The following is a 22,293-nucleotide window of genomic DNA, read 5'->3' as shown; positions in this document are numbered from 1 at the left end:
TTGGCAATTGTAAATAATGCTGATATGAACACTGGGGTGCATGTATCTTTTCAAATTAGTGTTTTTGTTTCTTTCAGATATATACCCAGGAATGGAATTGCTGGGTCATATGGTAGTTCTTCTATTTGTAGTCTTTGGAGAATCCTCCATACTGTTTTCCACAGTGGCTGCATCAACTTACATTCCCACCAACAGCGTAAGAGAGTTCCCTTTTCTCCCATAGTGGAATAATTTTTATGTGCTAGCCAAGTGCTTAGCACATAGTATTTATTGAACAAATAATTGAGTCATATTTATAGCATACAAGAAAGTAAGTTTCTTAAAACCAACATTTGACAGCCACATGATCCCAGGGCTATCTAACTGACCCTAATTCCATGGTATCCACTATGTCATGCCACCTTCTGATTACCTTTAGCACCTACATTGGATGTATGGTCAGCTCTCTGTATCTGTTGATTCTGCCTCCTTGGGTTTTGCATCCATGGATTCAACCAACTGCAGATTGAACATATTCAGAAAAAATTTCAGAAAGTTCTAAAAAGCAAAACTTGAATTTGCTGTGAGCCGACAACTATATTTACACAGCACTGACATTGAATTTATATCTATTTGTATATAAATTTGTATATATCTATAGTATTACATTGCATTAGGTATTTTAAGTGATCTAGTGATGATTTAAAGTATACAGGAGGATGATTTAAAGTATATGGGAGGTTATATGCAAATATCAATACTACACCATTTTTTATAAGGGACTTGAGCATCCACAGATTTTGGCGTCAGTGGGGGTCCTGGAACCAATCCCCAGTAGATGTCAAGGGACAACTGTATCATGGTTTGTTGTGAGTTGCCAACAATGAAAATATCTGGGGGAAGAGTTGCCAAATGAAATAAATACAGGCTTCCCAGTTAAATTTGAATTTCAGATAAACATCAATTTTTTTTTAGTGTAAAGATGTCCCAAATATTATTACATGGTTCCTGCTGGGTCCAGCACTCCATTCTTTCTCTTCTGTCTTGATTCTCATCAATTCATTCATGCAACGCATACTTTAATGGGCAGCTTCTCTGTGCTGTGTTCTGGATGTGGGGAGAAGAGGCAACAAAACTGACAAGTTTGCTGCCCCCGTGGAGTGGGGAAGTAAACCAGGTAAAGAAATACCTCACAGACTTTCAGAAATGGCAAGGGCATCAAAGCCAAGGAAAGGGAATGATGGACGGTGCACATGAAGAGTGGAGACTGTGGTTAAGTCCCCATCCAGGAAAGACATCTCTGAGATGGTGACATCTGATTTGAGGAGGGAATGAAAATGTGAGTCACATGGAGATCTGGGACAAAACTGTCTAGCCAGAGAGGACAGCAAATATGCCAGAAATCTAATACAATTTAAAACAATTTAAAAATTGTTCCTTTTTAGCAATACTCTATTCCCCACTCCCGCCCCCAGCAATTATTATTATATTTTTTAACATCTTTATTGGAGTATAATTGCTTTACAATGGTGTGTTAGTTCCTGCTTTATAAGAAAGCAGCTATATGTATACATATAGAATCAGCTATATGTATACACATATCCCCATATCTCCTCCCTCTTGCGTCTCCCTCCCACCCTCCCTAGTCCACCCCTCTAGGTGGTCACAAGGCACCAAGCTGATCTCCCTGTGCTGTGTGACCCCAGCAATTATTTTTAATTGTCCATTTTCTGTATCAAATCAGCAGAGGGCACAAAGGAACTGGCTGACAGGGCTTCTCTGCTGCAGCAGGAGATATTATGGGCAAAATGCTGTTTGTTCTTGTGAGGAATTTTTTTCTGAGAAAGCCCCCCCTGGATAATGAGAGGCAACATCTTGTGAAGCAGATGTCATCTACGCACTGGCCTTTGAACAACAGAGAGCAGAGTAATCAGGCTGCTTTATGGTTTAACTTAATCAGTTAGACAAGGTACTAGCTTTATTATATAAACAGCTCCTATAAGGCACATTTCCCCAATATAATGCAGAATAAAGGGCCATGGGGAATACTGACCTTAGTTTCTTAATGAAAAATGCTCCCACATCCTGGCGTGTGGGCCCATACGGTTGGCCACATGCTAAAGGGAGCTAAAGCCCTAGCTTTTGCATTAGATCCCATCCCCTTATCTACTCAGTGGCATTGCTTTGGAAAGTCTCTCTTCTTTCTTACAACCTTCAGTTTCCCTCTCTACTGCTAATAGCATAAAGTCATGCCCTCATTTCTCCCATCTTTTTTTTTTTTTTTTTTTTTTTGCGGTACGTGGGCCTCTTACTGTTGTGGCCTCTTCCGTTGTGGAGCACAGGCTCCAGATGCGCAGGCCCAGCGGCCATGGCTCATGGGCCCAGCCGCTCCACGGAATGTGGGATCTTCCTGGACCGGGGCACGAACCCATGTCCCCTGCACTGGCAGGTGGACTCTCAACACTGCGCCACCAGGGAAGCCCTCTCCCATCTTTTGAAAACCCTCTCTTGACCTTGTATCTTTCTCCAGCTATTGCTTCATTTCTGGGTCCCCTTTCTATCAAGAGTCCTTGAAATAAGTGTTATGCTTGCTGGCTCCTCTATCATGCTTCCTCTCTGTAACCCTCTCTGATCAGGCTTCGAGTCCCACCACTCCAGGAACACTGCTCTTGTCAAGGCCCCATGATCCACTCTGCTGACGTCAAGGGTCAGGCTTTGCCCTCGGTTTTTTTTTTCTTTTTTTTTTTTTTCGGTATGTGGGCCTCGCGCTGTTGTGGCCTCTCCCGTTGCGGAGCACAGGCTCCGGACGTGCAGGCTCAACGGCCATGGCTCACGGGCCCAGCCGCTCCACGGCATGTGGGATCTTCCCGGACCGGGGCACGAACCCGTGTCCCCTGCATCGGCAGGCGGGCTCTCAACCACTGCGCCACCAGGGAAGCCCTGCCCTCGGTTTTTGAGGATGGATCACTTTCTGCTCCTGGAAGCAGCTGGAGTCCAGGCCCCTCATCCCTGGTTCTTCTCCGGTCTCATTTGAAACTTTCTCAGCGTCCTTTGCTGGTGTGTCCTCATTGCCCCAACTTCTAAATGTTGGATGTTCCAGGGTTTGGTTTTCAGACTTTTCTTTCTACACGCGTCCTCTCTGTGATTTTATTCCATCTCTACACTTATGTGTCTCAGATTTATATTTCCAACCAGGACCTCTTCCTTGAATGCCAGTCTGCCATATGCAACTACTTTTTCAACTGCTCACAGGCACCTCAAATGTCGTCTGCCTCTGAATCTTTCCTGGGCTGCTATCGCCATGGTCCTCATCACCACTGTCTCTCACCTGATTAACTGCAGCAGCTTCCTAACTAGTCTTCCTGATTCTACCCTTGTTCCTCTATGGTCTATTCTTGAAATGGTAGTCGGAATGATCCTTTTTATTCATATAGATCATATCCTTCCTATGCTTAAAGCCCCAACTTTTCTTTACTTCAGAGGAAAAACCCAAGTGCTGATGCTGGCTGCCAAGTCTTCCCACTCCCTGGCCCCTTCTCTCTCCCCTGGCTCACTTTTTCTCCACCTACCTTGCTTCCTTGCTGTTTCTCACCAGTCAGATCCACTCCCACCTCAAGACCCTTGTGCCTGTGTTCCCTTTCTTCACAGAGTGATCTTTCTTCAGATCTTTGTGACTCTGAGCTCTTTAAGCTCTCTGCTCAGATGTCAAATCATGTGTGAAGTCTCCACTGGCCACTGTACTTAAAATAGTATCCTCATGTCCCCAGCGTTCTATCTCCCTTCCCAGCTTTACCTTCTTCTCATCACCTGTAACCTTCTAATGCGTATATAAGACGCACATGTCTGTATTTGCTCCTTGCCCTACCTCTCTAGCATGTAAGCTCTTCGAGGTCAGGGATTTATGTTTTCTTCATCACTGTGTTTGCCGGCACCAGAAGAATGCCCTGCAAATACAGGTGATCAGCAAATATTTATAAAATCATGCTTTATCATTTAGTACATGATCAGCCAATGAGATCAAATATTTGGAATCAAAAATTAATCTGTTTACCTTTCAAGAAACTTTTCAGGAGTCAATTGCTTTTCCTAAGTTTACTCTAAAAAAAAAAAAAAAGAAACAAACCAAGTTTACTCTAATGGTTTATGAAGTTTCAATTATAAATCATACTGTAAACACAATTCTATAAGTAATGATAGTTTCAGTAAATCTATGTAATAATGAATGCTAATAAAGGCATAGTTTTCATCTGATTAATAATGATTGAAATTCCATTTATACATTTTTTTGTGTTGAAATAAATTAAATAGAAAATTTTAAATAATCATTTAACATAATAATGTGCTATATGCATAATGAGGTATTTATAACTCTTTACTCTTTACAAGTGTTTTTCAGTAGAATACTTTCTAGGGACCATAAATTGAGCCGTCTGTATGCTGGAGAAGCCAGAGAATAATAGATGAGTTAATATTGCCCTCTAGTGGAAAACATGAGACTTGCAACACTGGCATCTGATAATCATAAAAGACTCCATTCCAGTCCAGGGAATGCCTAGGGATTGGATGTTTCCAATTTATCATCTGCTTTTATAGTGTTGAAATAAAAATTTTAATTTGATATTTAAAGTCTCAATTATATAAAAGACTTGAATAATCAAGGTACGAAAAACATATATAGGGCTTCCCTGGTGGCGCAGTGGTTGAGAGTCCGCCTGTGGATGCAGGAGACACGGGTTCGTGCCCCGGTCCCGGGGAATCCCACATGCCGTGGAGTGGCTGGGCCCGTGAGCCATGGCCGCTGAGCCTCCGCGTCCGGAGCCTGTGCTCCGCAATGGGAGAGGCCGCAACAGTGAGAGGACCGCGTAAGGCAAAAAAAAAAAAAAAAAAAAAAAAAAAAAAAAAATATATATATATATATATATATATATATATATATATATATAACCAATCAACTTTTTAAAAAGTATTCACATTTCATAAGCAATCAAAAAATACAAATTAAGAAAAGAGAGGTCTACCTTTTCATCTATCAAATCAGTAAGAGGTTTGAAAAGAAAGTGAAGGTGTGAGCAAAGAGGTATTTACATTGTTGGTAGGAGCATAGTTGGTATTGAGTTCTTAACCTGGAGTCCTTTTTTGAGGGGAAAGTTCCCTAAAATTGTATAAAGATTTTTGTGTGTATTTGTCTTTTTTTTCTGAGGAGAGATGAAAGTTCCATCAGATTCTCAAAGCCCATTCTCCCAAATGTTAAGAATAAATGTTTAAATTATTTCTGGAGGGGATGGGGGAAGTTGGCAATTTGTACCAAAAAATGTTCACCAGTATGGTATGTGCATTACGGCATTGTTTTGATGTTTAACAACTACAAACCACCTAAATGTTCAACAATAGGGAAGTTTCAAATAAATCACGTTCCAGCCCTAGGAGGGAGTTACTATGGCTATTAGCAATAGTGCTGTAGAATGAATGATTCTTTCACTTGTAAATTTTATTAGCAAAGGAACGAGTGAAGGAGGCTGGGTAGGGAACCAACAATTCCTGAACATGATTTTTTTTTTAACTGCAAGTCACCAAACAGAACTTCTCCAGTACAATGGCACCATTGAAAGTCTTGATTAAATCTGTCTTTCATTTGATATTGTGTGCTAGGCATGAACCTTCTTTCTCGGTCCTCAGCAGAGGTGTGGGTGGGGAGAGGCACATTATAGTACTGTAAGAACACGGCATTGCTTATATAGATAATATCCCTACCAAAGAGGAATTGTGACTCTGGAACACAGTGAGTGCAGCAGTTACAACAAATGAAACAGCTACTAACAGGGCAGGATCTTCAAGATACAAGGTAAAGAGAAAATAAGCCAGGAGCTGGACAGTCCTGCTATCTTTGGTGTGAGTTTACACGCATCTTTTATTTTTTAAACAAGATATTTCACTTTTATGTTTTTAATTTATTTTTTAAAATTTTATTTATTTTTGGCTGCATTGGGTCTTTGTTGCTGTGCGCAGGTTTTCTCTAGTTGCAGTGAGCGGGGGCTACTCTTCGTTGTGGTGCATGGGCCTCTCACTGCGGTGGCTTCTTTTGCTGTGGAGCACGGGCTCTAGGTGCACAGGCTCAGTAGTTGTGGCTCCCGGGCTCTAGAGTGCAGGCTCAGTAGTTGTGGAGCACGGGCTCTAGGTGCACAGGCTCAGTAGTTGTGGCTCCCGGGCTCTAGAGTGCAGGCTCAGTAGTTGTGGTGCACGGGCTTAGTTGCTCCACGGCATGTAGGATCTTCCCGGACCAGAGATCGAACCCACTTCCCCTGCATTGGCAGGTGGATTTTCTCAACCACTGCACCACCTGGGAAGCCCCTACATGCATCTTTGCTTTTAATTGTGGAGACCAAAGACCCTGGTAGCAGTGGTTGTCTCCGGGGAGGGGAGCTGGGGGGCTGGGAGGCACAGAGGGAGACTTCCTATATTTTTAGTGCAAAGCTTTTGTGCATTCTGACCTCCCCCATTAAAAAAACTCCATCCGAAGATCACTTCATCAAATTACAGAAACAGAAAACCACAATACAAAAAAAATCTACCCAAAGAAAATCTTGTCATGGCAAAAACGCTTCCAGGCCTCAAAGTTTGGCTCCTTTGTTTTGAGCAACATCCAAATGTTTATGGATTTAGTTGAAACCCATCCTCAGGAGTTTGGTCAAGTGCTGTCATGTTTTTTTAATTTCCTATTGCAGGGTTTCTGAAATCCATCTGGTCAATGAAGTGATTTTTGGCTGAACTAATAACTGCAATAGATGAAAGTAAATAATAAATTTAAGACATTAATTACGGTGTTCCTACTTTTTAAAAAATCAGATAAAAATCCTAGAAAGATCTACCATTTTATAGGAAGGTAAGATCCTTTCTCATATATACATAAAGTCACACGTTCATGCTCCAGGACAGGTGGCTTGCAATATAAAAAGGTTGGCAACAAGAGTTATAATTAGATTCTGCTTATTTCCTTTGGAGATTATAGTCCAGAAAGCTCATGGAAATGAGAGTCTTATAACCTCTTATGGGTTGAATTGTGCCTGCCCTTCATATGTTGAAGTCCTAACCACCCCCCCATCTCAGAATGTGATCTTATCTGGAAAAAGTGTCCTTGCACATGTAATTAGTTAAGTTGAGGTTCTACTGGAGTAGGATAGGCTTTAATCCAATATTACTAGTGTCCTTATGAAAAGGGGAAATTTGGACACAGACATGCACACAGGAAGAACACCATGTAAATATAAACGCAGAGATTGGGGTAATGCTTCTACAAGCCAAGGACAAAGATTGCCAGCCAAACACCAGAAGCCGGGGGAGAGGCATGAAACAGATTCTTCCTCACAGCCCTTAGAAGGAACAAAACCTGACAACACCTTGCTCTTGAACTTCTAGCCTCCGGAATTGTGAGTTCTGGAAAAACAGTAAGTTCTATTTAAGCCATTCTAGCAAATGAGTATACCTCCCAATCCAAATGAAATGAAGCAGGAAAATAAACCTGAAAAAGAGAAGGCAGACCACTCTATAGTGGCCAGAGCATTCCCCCCCATTTTTAAAATTTATAACTTTTTTAATGATAAAAGAAGACTCTGTGCAAACAGCAAAAATGAGAGAATCCCATTCCCAAAGTGGCAAGAGCTTAACAGGTGTAACCAATTGAGAAGCAACTACACATTCCTGCCCTGGTGCTGGATGCTTTACTTAAATTATCTTTAATTATCTCAACAATGCACAAAGTTATATAATTCCATTTACGGAGAAGGAAACTGAGCCTTAGAGGAATAAGTGATGATTGCAAGGCAGCATAGGCAGTAAGTCCTGAGTTCAAGATTTGAACCCAGGTTTGACAGACATTGCTAGTTTCAGAATTGCTAGACTGTAAGTTCATCAACTGCAATTTTGAGATGCTTATTCCAACCTTTTTAAAGTATGCAGGATTTATCCATTGTTTTAAATAAAATGTAGAGAGGCAAAGATGGCACTGGGGACAGACTGAATGGTGGTCCAGTCTCTAGAACCTCAACAAAGGAGCTATTGATTGAAAGGGGCTATTGATTGTGTGTGAGTGCATGTGAGTGCGCGCGTGTGTGTGTGTGTGCGTGTGTGTGTGTGTGTGTGTAGTAGATGGTGGTAGTCTGAGCTTATGGTAACAGGGAGAAGTGCCCCTAATAAAACTGGCATTTTCTATGAGACTAAAGAATATGGCCAAAGTTCTTTAATCTATTTTTTCATAATTTTAAGGATGGAGGGAAGGTTCTGCTCTAGGACAGCCTCAGTGACATCTGGTGATTTTGTAACCTGAAGTCAATTTATCAGCTCAAGTGAACTTTCCTGGGTAAAATTATTTTCTTTTTGTTCATTTGTTGTACAGAATCACTGGTTTACTTGAAATTTCTACAATTTTTTATGATAGCAGTTAAATTAAAAACACTATAGTTTTTCACAAAATTCTTACATAATGTTAAAATTTATAATTTAATTGAATCCATATATGACATTTGACTATGGGAAAATGATATATACATTATAATACTTAATGAATGTTTTGAGGAGTAGAATAAATAGTTCTCCATCTGAGCACATCCGCTCCCCTCCACAAAATGAGAGAAAACTTGTTTTTCTTCTTTTAACATATGCTGTTATTTTAAGGTAGAGATTCATTTAAATGCAAACATTGTTATTTAAAATATGACATGAAATTTCATTTGCTTTTATATTCTGTTATACTTTCTAATTTAATTTTGCCATCTATTGGCCCCTTTCCCTTATTTGTGGGTAGTTATTTCATTAAAAATTGTGTCATTTCTACATAAATTAAGACCTAGCAAATTTGTTGTATGTTAACACCCTTTAGTCGTGGTATATTTACTCACAATGTTCTCTCACATATTTTGAGAAATTTATAAAGTATTTTGGTCCCAAAGACATCACTTCGGAGCATTATTATTTTTTCTTTATTTCTGTTAAAGGCATATGTGAATAAATATCAAAAGCCATTAAACACCTTCTCTTTGGGGACTAGAGAGTGTCTTTAAATCACTTTTACAATAGTATTTACTGCCCTGTTTTTTTCAGGTGTAGAGTTTCCAGTTCACTCATACAAGTTCTCTGATGAGCTGTCTAGAGGCTTATAACCCTGTTCTGTCTTTGGCACTGCCCAACGAGTTATTTGCCTTGCAGTGCAGCAAAACATTTTAAACAAACCTCCTCTGTTCATCCAGACTCACTTTAAAAGAGCTCTGAAACCGATCCAGGTGCAGATGGCCGGGTGTCACCAGTGTTCCCAGCTGGCTGTAACTTCCACTACTGCCACCATTTTCCGCAGTGAGATAGATGGAGTGGAAAATAATACTCATCTTCAAGAGGACGGTTCTTTCATGCATTCTTGGTTTCAGAGAACCAATCATTTACAAACAATTTACCACCACAAACTGGATGCCATTTTAGAGAAACATGAAATAGAACAGAAGAAATCTATTTTCTAATGATTGAACTGGCTGAGTCCAACAAAAGCATTGTATTGGGTTATCAAGTGGCTTGTGTTTTACAAACATCACCAAATTGTACTGTGCCTGCACACACAGAGAAGCCAGGAGAAAACCAGTATCAAAATCCTTTTCCCTTTAGATGGTTGTCATTCACTGCTTAAATCTCAGCTTTCTTTACTAAAGCAGTTTACTATTACTGAATTGTATACTTCAATAAAAATAAAAACTGGGAGAAAATTATTAAATTGACTCTATGAACAATTTCTAAATTTCCTACAGCAAATGTAAAAGCTGTGCCCAGCAAACTTAAACCTGAATGCAAGTTTTTGGTAAATTAACTAAAAGAATCCTTCTGGGCCAAAGTAGGTACATATGTCCAGTATCTTTTCAGCGAGAGGCTTCAGTATCTACAGTAGAAAAGGCACCGTGGGATTGCTAAAAAAAAAAATCCATCATCTTATTTTTGTTTTCTATTGCCAGGGGTTTATCACATCATTTTCCCCAAGTTTATTCCATAAAACTATTGAGTGGAGTATATTTAGGAATTAACTTTTACAGAATCTTTAGTGATTTTTCCAAGAAGACAGATAACTAAGCCATAGGAATTTCCCCCTCCTAGGCACGCTGTCTATTCTTTTGAATACAAATGAGTTATGGACCTATCAAGAGGAGTTTGAGTAGTGTTTTATTACACATACCTTTTCTTTTTTCCACCTGTAGCTTCTTAGAGCACCGTAACTAGGATATTTTACCACAGTTCCAACTTGTCCCAGGGAGTCTAAAGTCCACTGTCTTCATTGAGGGGCTCAGGAGTATCCTGGGATGCTGAAGGTTAGGCTGCCCTAAGGGGTTATTTAGGTTTGAACTAAGCAAAGTCTCAGGGCACCTTATGACAGTCTTGCCAGAAGTCAGTGGGTAGGCTATTTTATAGGTCAACTGAGAAAGGAACCAGCAGGACCACAGCTCTCACTGGTGAGACTTAAAAAGAGAATTTGAATTAGAAGATGGATGCTCATTTATCTGCAAGACTGAAACTCTCCTCTTCTAAGATCTTGGGAGGTGAGGTGCATAACCTTGGGAGGTGAGATCCATAACCATCTCCTAGGTAGAAGATACTCAAGGCTATGAAGCCCTGACTTGGGACATTGTAAGGGGAGACAGAAGAAGAACTAGGAGATGAGAATTCTTCCAGTGGGAAGGAAGATTTTTGCAATGAAGAGGCTTGAGGAAACATCGACACCAGCTGGATGGTAATGTCTCTCCTCCCAAGAAGTGATCCCTTTCTGAAAAGTGTCTGAACATGCCTGCACTGCCTGGTGAGCTAGTCCTGGGTCACTTAATAGTGGTAGAGGAGAAGGGAAGCCTGTTCTTCCAACTCCTCCCAGTCTCCAGGGGAGAGGGGGCTGCAACCTTTCAAGGGGATTGTGTCAGAGTTTTGTTGGGGTGGTGGTGGTGGTGGTGGGAATTACAAGAGCCAGGGAGAGCCCACCCCAAAGCCACAGCAGGCAGAAGCAGACCCTCCCGTGATGCTGGAGGAGCAGTCTGGAGAGGATGACGAGAGATGTCATTAACAAGGAAATTTTTGGTAACCCTGGTGACATCTAGAGGGGCAAAGGGGCAGTGCAAGCTCCTGTATGGCTTTAGTAAGGGAAGAAGAGGGGGAGGCAATACAAATGAGACTAGGAGTATGTACAACCATAGTCTTCCCAAAATCTTTAGAAAGTTCAAAATTTCGTCTGCTACTGATGATCAAGGTCTGTTAATATTTTATAAGTGGAAACAAAGGATTCTTAAAGGAAATGGTGATAAGTGTTTTTCAATTTAGATTTTACAGTCTTCTTTTCATAGGCTGCAGTCACATAGGCCTTTTGTCAGTTCCTACAACTTTCCTGACTGAAGATCTTTGCTTAGGCTGTATGCTCTGCTAGGAACACTCTTCCTCTGGCTTTTTGTGGAACTGGTTCTTTTTCACACATTATGATCATTTTTAAAAATTGAGGTATAGTTGATTTACAAAATTATATTAGTTTCAGGTATATAACATAGTGATTCAAAATTTTTATATAATAGATTATACTCCCTTTATAGTTATTATAAAGTATTAGTTATATTCCCTGTGCTGTACGATATATCCTTGTAGTTTATTTATTTTATACATAGTAGTTTTTACCTCTTAATTACCTACCTTTATCTTGCCCCTCTCTCCTTCCTTCTCCCCACTGGTAATTACTAGTTTGTTCTCCATAACTGTGAGTCTGTTTCTTTTTTGTTAAATTAACTGGTTTGTTTTATTTTTTAGATTCCACCTGTAAGTGATAACACACGGTATTTGTCTTTCTCTGTCTTACTTCACTAAGCATAATGCCCTCCATGTCCATTCATGTTGTTGCATAATCTCATATTTTTTTATGGCTGGGTAGTATTCCATTTTGTGTGTGTGTGTGTGTGTGTGTGTGTGTGTGTGTGTGTATACACACCACATCTTCTTTATCCATTCATCTGCTGATGGAGACTTAGGTTTCTTCCATATCTTGGCAATTGTAAATAATGCTGCTATGAACATTGGGGTGCATGTATCTTTTTGAATTAGTGTTTTCGTTTTCTTTGAATATATACCAAGGAGTGGAATTGCTGGGTCATATGGTACTTCTATTTTCAGTTTTTTGAGGCACCTCTATACTATTTTCCACAGTGAATGCACCCATTTTTCTCACCAACAGTATACAAGGTTTCCCTTTTTTCCACATCCTTGTCAACATTTGTAATTTGTGGTCTTTTTGATGATACCCATTCTGACAAGTGTGAGGTGATATCTTGTTGTTTTGATTTGTATTTCTCTGATGATTAGCGATGCTGAAAATCTTTTCATGTGCCTGTTGGCCATCTATATATCTTCTTTGGAAAAATTTCTATTCAGGTCTCCTGCCCATTTTTTTAATGGGGTTTTTAATTTTTTTCATATTAAATTGTATGAGCTGTTTATATATTTGGATATTAACTCCTCGTCAGTCTATAATTTGCAAATATTTTCTCCCATTCAGTAGGTTGTCTTTTTGTTTTGTCAATGGTTTCCTTTGCTGTGCAAAAGTTTTTCAGTTTCATTGGGTCCCATTTGTTTATTTTTGCTTTTGTTTCCTTTGCCTTAGGAGACAGATCCAAAAAATATTGCTACAGTTTATTGCCTATGTTTTCTTCTAGTTTTATGGTTTCCAGTCTTAAATTTAGGTTTTTAATCCATTTTGAGTTTATTTTTGTATGTGATGTGAGAAAATATTCTAATTTCATTTTTTATGTGTAGTTGTCCAGTTTTCCCAGCACCATTTTTAAAGAGACCATCTTTTCTCCACTGTATATTTTTGCCTCTTTTGTTGTAGACTAATTAACAATAAGCACATGGGTTTATTTCTGGGCTGTCTATTCTGTTCCATTGGTCTATGTGTAAGTTTTTATACCAGTACAATGCTGTTTTGATTACTGTAGCTTTGCAGTATAGTCTGAAGTCAGGGAGTGTGATACCTCCACCTCTATTCTTCTTTCTCAAGGTTGTTTTGGCTATTAGGGGTCTTTTGTGCTTCTATACACTTTTAAAAATTATTTGTTCTAAATAGTTCTGTGAAAAATGCCATTGATATTTTGATAGGAATTGCATCAAATCTGTAGATTGCCTTGGGTAGTTTGGTCATTTTAACATTACTAATTTTTCCAATCAATGAACACGGACTGGATTCCATCTGTTTGTGTCACCCTCCATTTCTTTCATCAGTGTCTTATAGTTTTCTGAGTACAGGTCTTTTACCTCCTAGGTATTTTATTTTTTTTTGATGCAATGGTGAATGGGATTGTTTCCTTAATTTCTCTTTCTGATGGTTCATTGTTAGTGTATAGAAATGCAACAGATTTCTCATATTAATTTTATATCCTGAATCTTTACTGAATTTATTGATGAGCTCTAGTAGCTTTTGGTGGCATCTTTAGGATTTTCTGTGTATAGTGTCATGCAATCTGCCAATAGTGACAGTTTTACTTCTTCCTTTTCAATTTGGATTCTTTTTGTTTCTTGTCTGATTGCTGTGGCTAGGGGTTTCAAAACTGTGTTGAATAGAAGTGGCAAGAGTGGGCAGCCTTGTCTTCTTCCTGATCTTAGAAGAAATTCTGTCAGTTTTTCACCTTTGAGTATGATGTTAGCTGTGGGATTGTCATACATGGCTTTTATTACATTGAGGTATGTTCTCTCTAACGCACTTTCTACAGAGTTTTTATCATAAATGGATGTTGAATTTTGTTAAATGTTTTTCTGCCTATACTGAGGGGATTGTATGGTTTTTATTCTTCAGTGTGTTAATGTGGTATATCACATTGATCAATTTGTGGATACTGAACCATGCTTTCATCCCTGGGATAAATCCAACTTGATTGTGGTGTATGGTCTTTTAAATATATTGTTGAATTTGGTTTGCTAATATTTTATTGAGGATTTTTGTATCTATGTTTATCAGTGATATTGGACTGTAAGTTTCTTTTTCTGTGATATCTTTGTCTGTTTTTGGTATCAAGGTGATGCTGTCCTCTTAGAACAAGTTCAGAAACATTCCTTCCTCTGCAATTTTTTGGAATAATTTGAAAATGATAGGTGTTAACTTTTTTTCTAAATGTTTGGTAGAATTCATCTGTGAAGCCATCTGGTCCTGGCTTTTTGTTTGTTGTTGCTATGTTTGTTGTTTTTTAATTACTGATTCAATTTCAGTACTTATAATTGGTCTGTTCATATTTTCTGTTTCTTCCTGGTTCAGTCTTGGGAGATTGTACATTTCTAGGAATTTGTCCATTTCTTCTAAGTCGTCTACTTTATTGGCATATAATTGTTCATAGTTATCTCTTATGATCCTTTGTATATCTGTGTTGTCAGCTGTAACCTCTCCTTTTTCTTTTCTGATTTGGGCCTCCTCTCTTTTTTCTTGGTAAGTCTGGATAAAGTTTTATCAGATTTTTTTTTTTTTTTTTTTTTGCGGTACGCGGGCCCGTCACTGTTGTGGCCTCTCCCGTTGCGGAGCACAGGCTCCGGACGCACAGGCTCAGCGGCCATGGCTCACGGGCCCAGCCGCTCCGTGGCATGTGGGATCTTCCCGGACTGGGGCACGAACCCATGTCCCCTGCATCAGCAGGCGGACTCTCAACCACTGCGCCACCAGGGAGGCCCTATCAGTTTTATTTTATCTTTTCAAAGAATCAGTTCTTAGTTTCATTGATCTTTTCTTTTGTTTTTTCATTTCTATTTCATTTTTTTCTTCTCTGATCTTTATGGTCTCTTTCCTTCTACCAATTTTGGGTTTTGTTTGTTCTTCTTCCTCTAGTTCCTTTACGTGTAAGGTTAAGTTGTTTATTTGAGATTTTTCTTGTTTCCTGAGGTAAGCTTGTATTGCTATAAACTTCCCTCTTAGAACTCCTTTTGCTGTGTCTCATAGATTTTGGGTTGTTGTGTTTTCATTTTCATTTGTCTCCAGGTATTTTTTGATTTCTTCTTTGATTTCTTTAGTGATTCATTGGTTAATATCATATTGTTTAGCCTCCACATGTTTGAGTTCTTTGCAATTTTTTTTCTTGTAGTTGATTTCTAGTCTCATGGTGTTGTGTCTGTAGAAGATGCTTGATATGATTTCAATTTTCTTAAATTTACCAAGGCTTGTTTTGTAGCCTAGCGTGTGACCTATCCTAGAGAATGTTCTATGTCCACTTGAAAAGAATGTGTATTCTGCTGCTTTTGGATGGAATGTTCTCTATATGTCTATTAAGTACATGTGGCCATTGAAGGCCAGTGTTTTGTTATTAATTTTTCTGTCAGAATGACCTGTCTGTTGGTGTCAGTGGGGTGTTAAAATCCCCTACTACTATTGTGTTACTGTCAATTTCTCCCTTTATGTCTGTTAATATTTGCTTTATGTATTTAGATGATCCTATGCTGGGTGCATATATATTTACAATTGTTTATCTTCTTCTTGGATTGATCCCTTGATCATTATGTAGTGTTCTTCTTTGTCTCTTGGAACAGTCTTTGTTTTAAAGTGTATTTTGTCTGGTATAAGTATCGCTACCCCAGCTTTCTTTGGATTTCCATTTGCATTAAATACTTTTTTCCATCTTCTCATTTTCAGTTTGTATATGTCTTTTGATCTGAAGTGAGTCTCTTGTAGGCAGCATATACACAGGTCTTATATTTGTTTCCATTCAGCCCCTCTATGTCTTTTTTTTTTTTTTTTTTTTTTGCGGTACGCGAGCCTCTCACTGTTGTGGCCTCTCCCGTTGCAGAGCACAGGCTCCGGACGTGCAGGCTCAGCAGCCATGGCTCATGGGCCTAGCCGCTCCACGGCATGTGGGATCTTCCTGGATCGGGGCATGAACCTGTGTCCCCTGCATTGGCAGGCAGACTCTCAACCACTGCGCCACGAGGGAAGCCCTCTCTATGTCTTTTGATTGAAGCATTTAGTCTATTTACATTTAAAGTAATTATTTATGGGTATTACTTATTGCCATTTTGTTACTTGTTTTGTAGTTCTTTTTTGTTCTCTTTTGATTTGATAACTCTCTTTAGTGTTATGTTTGGATTCCTTTCTCTTTTTGTGTGTGTGTATCTATTATAGATTTTTGTGGTTACCATGAAGTTTATATATAGCAATCTATCTGTCTATCTATCTACACATGATTATTTTAAGTGGCTGATCACTTAAATTCAAATGCATTTTCACAACCTTGCAATTTTACTCTCCTTCCCTCACAATTACTGTTTTTGACATCATATTTTACATCTATTTGTTTTGTGTATCCCTTAACTGCTTATTGTGGATATAGATAATTTTACTACTTTTGTCTTTTAACCTTCCTACCAGCTTAGTAATTGGTTGATTAACTACATTTACTGTATATTTGCCTTTACCGATGAGCTTTTTCCTTTCATAATTTTCATGTTTTAGTTGTGGCCTTTTCTTTTTCTATTAGGGAAGTCCCTTTGACATTTCTTGTAAAGTTGGTTTGGTGGTGCTGAACTCTTTTAGCTTTTGCTTGTCTGTAAAAGTTTTGATCTCTCCGTCAAATCTGAATGAGAGTCTTGCTAGGTAGAATATTCTTTGTTGTAAGTTTTTTCCTTTCATCATTTGAAATATATTGTGCCACTCCCTTCTGGCCTGCAGCATTTCTGCTGAAAATTCAGCTGATAGCATTTGGGAGTTCCCTGTATGTAATTTGCTGTTTTTCCTTTGCAGCTTTCAGTATTCTCTATTTTTAATTTTTACCATGTAAACTACAGTGTGTCTTGGTGTGGTCCTCTTTGAGTTGGTCCTGTTGAGGACTCTGTGCTTCCTGGACTTGGATGTCTGTTTTCTTTACCAGAGAAGTTAGGAAAGTTTTCAACTATCATATTTTCAAATATCTTCTCTGCTCCTTTCTTTCTCTTCTCCTTCTTGGACCCCTATAATGTGAATGTTAGTATGCTTGATGTTGTCCCAGAGGTCTCTTAAACTGTCATTATTTCTTTTTATTCTTTTTTCTGTTCATCTTCAGTAATTTCCATTACTCTGTCTTCCAACTTATTGATCCATTCCTCTGTATCATTCAGTCTACTGTTGATTCCTTCTAGTGTATTTTTCATTCAGTTATTGTATTCTTCATCTCTGTTTGTTTTTTTTTTTATATTTTAAACTCTTTGTTAAAAACTTCTAACTCCTCATTCTGTTCATCCATTCTTCTGTCTTCTAAATTCTTTGATCATCTTTATGATTATTACCTTGAACTCTTCCTCAGGTAGATTGCCTATCTCCACTTCACTTAGTTCTTTATCTTGCTCCTTCGTTTGAAATGTATTCCTCTATCACCTCATTTTGCCTAACTTGGTGTTTTTATTTTTATGTATCTGGTAGGTTGGTTACATTTCCTGACCTTGGAGAAGTAGCCTTTTGTAGGAGACATCCTGTGCATCCCAGCAATGCTCTCCCCTCTGGTCACCAGAGTTATATGCTCTAGGGGTGTCCAATATGTGGGCTGCATGGGTCCTTCTGTTTTGGTCAGCTGACTATTGTGGGAAGTCTGGTAGGCATGACTGGCTCTGGTCTGGTTGGTTGCCAGGCCTGGCCTTGTGTGGAGGTTGCAAGCCTCTGGTTGGTGGGGCTGGGTCATGGGGCAGCTGGCTGCAGAACCCCGGAGGGTCCTGGGGCTAGTACTGGCTCACTGTGGACAGAGTGGGGTCCAGGAGATTCTGGGGCTGGTGCCTGTCCCCTGATGGGTGAGGCTAGGACCTAGGGCTAGTGCTGGCCTACTGGTGGGCAGAGCCATGTTCTGGGATCTGGCTGTATGGTCCAGGGGTCCCAGAGCTGGTGTCAGACTGCTGGTAGGTTGGGCCAGTTTCTGACACAGGACTGTGGGGTTTGGGTTGTCCTGAAGCTTATATTGGCCTGCTTGTAGACAGGGCTGTGGCCCAGCCAGTTCTCAAACTGCTGCTAGCCATGGCAGGCTATGGGGCTACATTTGTCCTGGGTTTGGTGTCTGCCTGCTGGTGGGTCAGACTGGTCCTGAGGCTAGAGCAGGCTCACTGGTGGGTGAGGTCTGGGTCCAGGGGATTCTGGGACTGGTGCTTGCTCACTGTTGGATGAAGCTCAGCTCTGGGGTCTGTGGCTGCAGGTCTCTGCTGGGGGTTTTGGGTCTAGTGCCTGTGCACAGGTGTGTGGGGCTGGGTGCTGGGCCCTCTGGTGGGCATGGCTGCATCCAGAGGGCAGCTGTGGGCTCAGGGATTCTTAATGCAGCCTGTCTGCTTGTGGATGGGGCTGTGTCACTGCCCAGTTGGTTGCTTGGCCAGAGGCATCCCAGTACTAGTGCCTGCAGGCTGGTGGGTAGGGGCAGGGCTGGGTCCTGAGGCTAATAAGCTAGAGGGAGAATTCCAAAATAGTGATTGCCAGCACCAGTGTCCATGTGGTAGAATGAGCTCCCCCAAATGGTTGCCACCACTATCTATATCCCCAGGGTAAGCTCCCATTGTCTACTGTCTCTCTGGAAGGCCCTCCAAGATCAGCAGGTGGATCTGACCCAGGATCCTTTCAAATTACTGCTTCTGCCTTGGGTTCTGGAGCATGTGAGATTTTGTGTGTACCCTTTAAGAGTAGAGTTTCTATTTTCTTCAGGCCTCTGGGACTCCTGAAAGCCTCACTGGCCTTCAAAGCCAAATGTTTCTAGCACAAGACTGGGTTGGGGAGCCCCACGTGGGGTTCAGATCCTTTGCTCCTTGGGGAGAACTTCTGCAATTGTAATTATCTCCTGTTTGTGGGCTGCCTACCCAAAAGTGTAGGCTTGACTATACTATGACTCTGCCCCTCTTACTCATCTCTTTGTGGTTCCATCTTTATATTTTTAGTTGAAGAAGATCTTTTCTGGTAGGTTCTATTCTTTTTCATTGATGGTTGTTCTGTAAATTGTTGTGATTTTGGTGTGCCTGTGAGAGGAGGTGAGCTCAGGGTCTTTCTACTCCACTGTCTTCCCATTATCCTGAATTTAAATTGTGTATCTTCACCTTATCTGATTAAACCTTTGCCTCTCTTGTAGTTCCCTGTTTATCTCCTTTCCAGCACCTCTCAAAATGTGTAATTTTTGTATTTTTACATTTCTTTTCTTGCTTCCCATCTTTCTATCTCATTGGAATATAACCCTTATGAGTGCAGGGATCTTGTCTGTCTTGTTCAACTTTGTCTTTGGTACTTAGCACAGTGCTTGGTACTCGGAATTTATGAAAAGAAAAAGTTGTCAATTGGTGAGCAAATGTAAATCTGATATGTTTATACATTTAGTTGTGTTGTAAATGTTTGCAAGAAATTCTTGAAAAGTTATCATTGCCTCAGTCGTTTCAAGAAACACACCTCTTAATACAAAATTGTTAGAGAGCTTCTCAAGTCATTCTTCTGGTGTACTTCCTTTCCAAATGAATTGATCAACAGAAGAAGCCTCATTTATGTCCAGACATTTTTTTTTTTTTTTTGGCTGTGTTCGGTCTTCACCATTGTGTGTGGGCTCTCTCTAGTTGCGGTGAATGGTGGCCAATTTTGTTGTGGTGCATGAAACTCTCAGTGTGGTGACCCCTCCCATTGTGGAGCACGGGCTCTAGGCGCACGGGCTTCAGTAGCTGTGGCACGCGGGCTGCAGTAGTTGTGGCTCGCAGGCTCCAGAGCACAGGCTCAGTAGTTGTACTGCATAGGCTTAGTTGCTCTGCGGCATGTGGGATCCTCCTGGACCAGGGCTCAAACCCCTGTCCCCTGCATTGGCAGGCGGACTCTTAACCACTGTGCCACCAGGGCAGCCCTGTCCAGACATTTTTTCATTGTCCTTCCTCCTTGACTATTTGCTAATGACTTAAAAAAGATGGTAGTCTGTTTTAACATCTCTCACCCCAGTGATTATTCGTGTTGAGCTCTTGATTTGACTAGATGGAGGGTAGATACTCACTTAGTAAGGGAGTAACTTTCACAGGTGAAGGGAATCCCTTCTTTGGTTACAGGTAGAGGTTTTCTAATACTTTCCCTAGTGTTGCTTCAAAAATCTATTGGCTGCTTTTGTGGGAGATAATTCTTCATGGGTTTCTTGTATTCCTGCATGATTTGTATCAGAATTTGTTCCCAACTATTTTTGGAAGGATGTTTGTATGGCAAATAGTCTTGGAAGATAGCAATAGTGTTTATCTCAGGGTAGAGGGCAGATTTGTTTGCTTTTCAGGATAATAAAGATAATCTCTCCCTCTGGAGCAATGGTTGTGCAGGTTTGCTAGCAGTCCCCTTTAAAAGTTTGAGATTTCCTAAGCTTGGGGCTCCTAAACTGGGATACACACCTATTGTGTGTGTGATACCCAGTGTTGGCCACTGGACCTTGCCCTGCAGAATTGAGCTGGGCGGTAAGGAGAACAGATGTGAACATGAACTTCATGCTGCCTGCTGTGCTGTGAGTAATAAAGTCCTTTATCTTTGATCCACAAGACTTATTACATCTTATTATCTGGGTGTACTCAGCCCCATACTTGTCTTGTCCCATTGAGGAGAAAGCCTGGGAGCTACATCTCCCAGCTTGACAGCTGGTTTCCAGTTAGGTTCTTCCATGGAAGGGACTCCCATGTGATACGAAGATGGAAATAAGCAGAAGCCCTTTGACTTCTGGCTCCAGCAGCTGTGGTGACTTGCAGCTGTGAGTGCCTGCAGGGTGTCTGTGATGGTAGCAGCCACAGAGAATGTGGTCCCACTGCATGAGGAAGACCAGCATGGCTTCTTGTAGGTCCTGATCTCTGGACGCCTCCTTCCCCTCTGGTCTCCTCTAGGCTCTCCAGCGATGTTGTAGCCTAATCCCCAGCATTCATTTCTTTTGTGTTTTAAATGACAGAGTGCTTTCTGTCTTTCTGACTGAACCCATGTCTGATCTCCCCCCCTCCCCTGCCCATTTAAGGCTCTTTGGCAAACTTAGTTGGAGGACAGCATCCCTATCAAGACCAGAAGGCTTCAATAAGCTTTTTTAGAAATTAAGATGGGTGGCTCTGTGGAGAAGATTTTGACCAGACTTATCTTCTCAGCCTCAGGAGGAGCTGCTAGAGCACAAAGAATGCTGTGCACTTGCTCCAAAAAACCAGGACCACATAAATGTACTAATTAGATTAAAGAAACAAAATGGAAGAGAAGTAACTGGAACATGGCTGCAAGGCTTAAAGAAAAAGCTGCTTCATCTGCTGATTAAATGTGGGCCAATGACCAATCCTTAATTCTCTTCCTTTCCTTATGGGAGGAAGGAATGAGGGGAGTAGTTGAAGCACCCAAAGTGCATGAGGAGCTGGATATATCTGCTGCTCTAGCAGCTGTGGTGGAAACCTGCTCCATGACAGAAAATTCAACTCCCTCTGTCGGCCAAGCATGAATGAGCAGGACAGGCCTGTAACTAAGACACTCACATGGGTAAAATGATGAGATGTCTATTTCACTTGCTTCCCTTTTTATCTCCAACACAAAAGCTGGTGTGCTTCTTAGTGTGGCTGAGTTCTTGCCAATGAGATTCTAAATCCAGCAAAACCAGCGGACACTTTGTGTCTGTTCATTCTGAAGCTCATTGGAACATCTCCGGGAAAATACTTGATTTGAAAAGGTTAGGATTTTATGAACACTTGGATTTGACCTCAAACAAAAACCTTGAATCCTACTAGAATTCTAGTTGCACCAGAAAGGAAAGAGGCTACATACATCCAGAGAGGGCTTGAAACTGTGTCCCCTGAGAATGGTTAAATTGGGAGGAGGTTGGAGCAGGGGAGGGTAATTGAAGTAGCATCTGTCCTAAATTATGTGACTCACTATGTAACTGTTGACATTTCTCCTGATATTTCACAGCTGATCATGGAGCTGCCACCACTAGTTTCTTCAACAAAACAAATGATGTTTTTCAGTGCAGGCAGCTCCTCTTTTCCATCTGTTACGTGCATGCTGATGCCATCAGAAAAAGTCCAACTTCTCTTCTGGAAACTGGAAGTGTTGTCAACAGTTTCAAAATGGTGCAATGTATCTTAGCCAAGCAAAACTTTGCCTGAAAGAAAAATCGTGATACCCTGTGTACAGATGGGGTCCCTGGATGCTTGGCACTGGACTAGGCTTTTCTGCCTTGTGACATGTTGCAGTAACTCACTGTCTTTGACACAGGCATGTGTTGGCATCAAAGCCCTGTCAAAAGTCCTGAAAGAAGCCATGCTTACTGCTAGGAGAAGCGTTAAATTCACAACTAGCATCTTTCAAGAGGTTTTGTCAAGAAGTGGGAGCGA

The sequence above is a fragment of the Mesoplodon mirus genome (genome assembly GCF_964341445.2).
Source record: "Mesoplodon mirus genome assembly, chromosome: 6".
NCBI classification, from domain to species: Eukaryota; Metazoa; Chordata; class Mammalia; order Artiodactyla; family Ziphiidae; genus Mesoplodon; species Mesoplodon mirus.
This window is presented reverse-complemented; position numbering follows the sequence as displayed.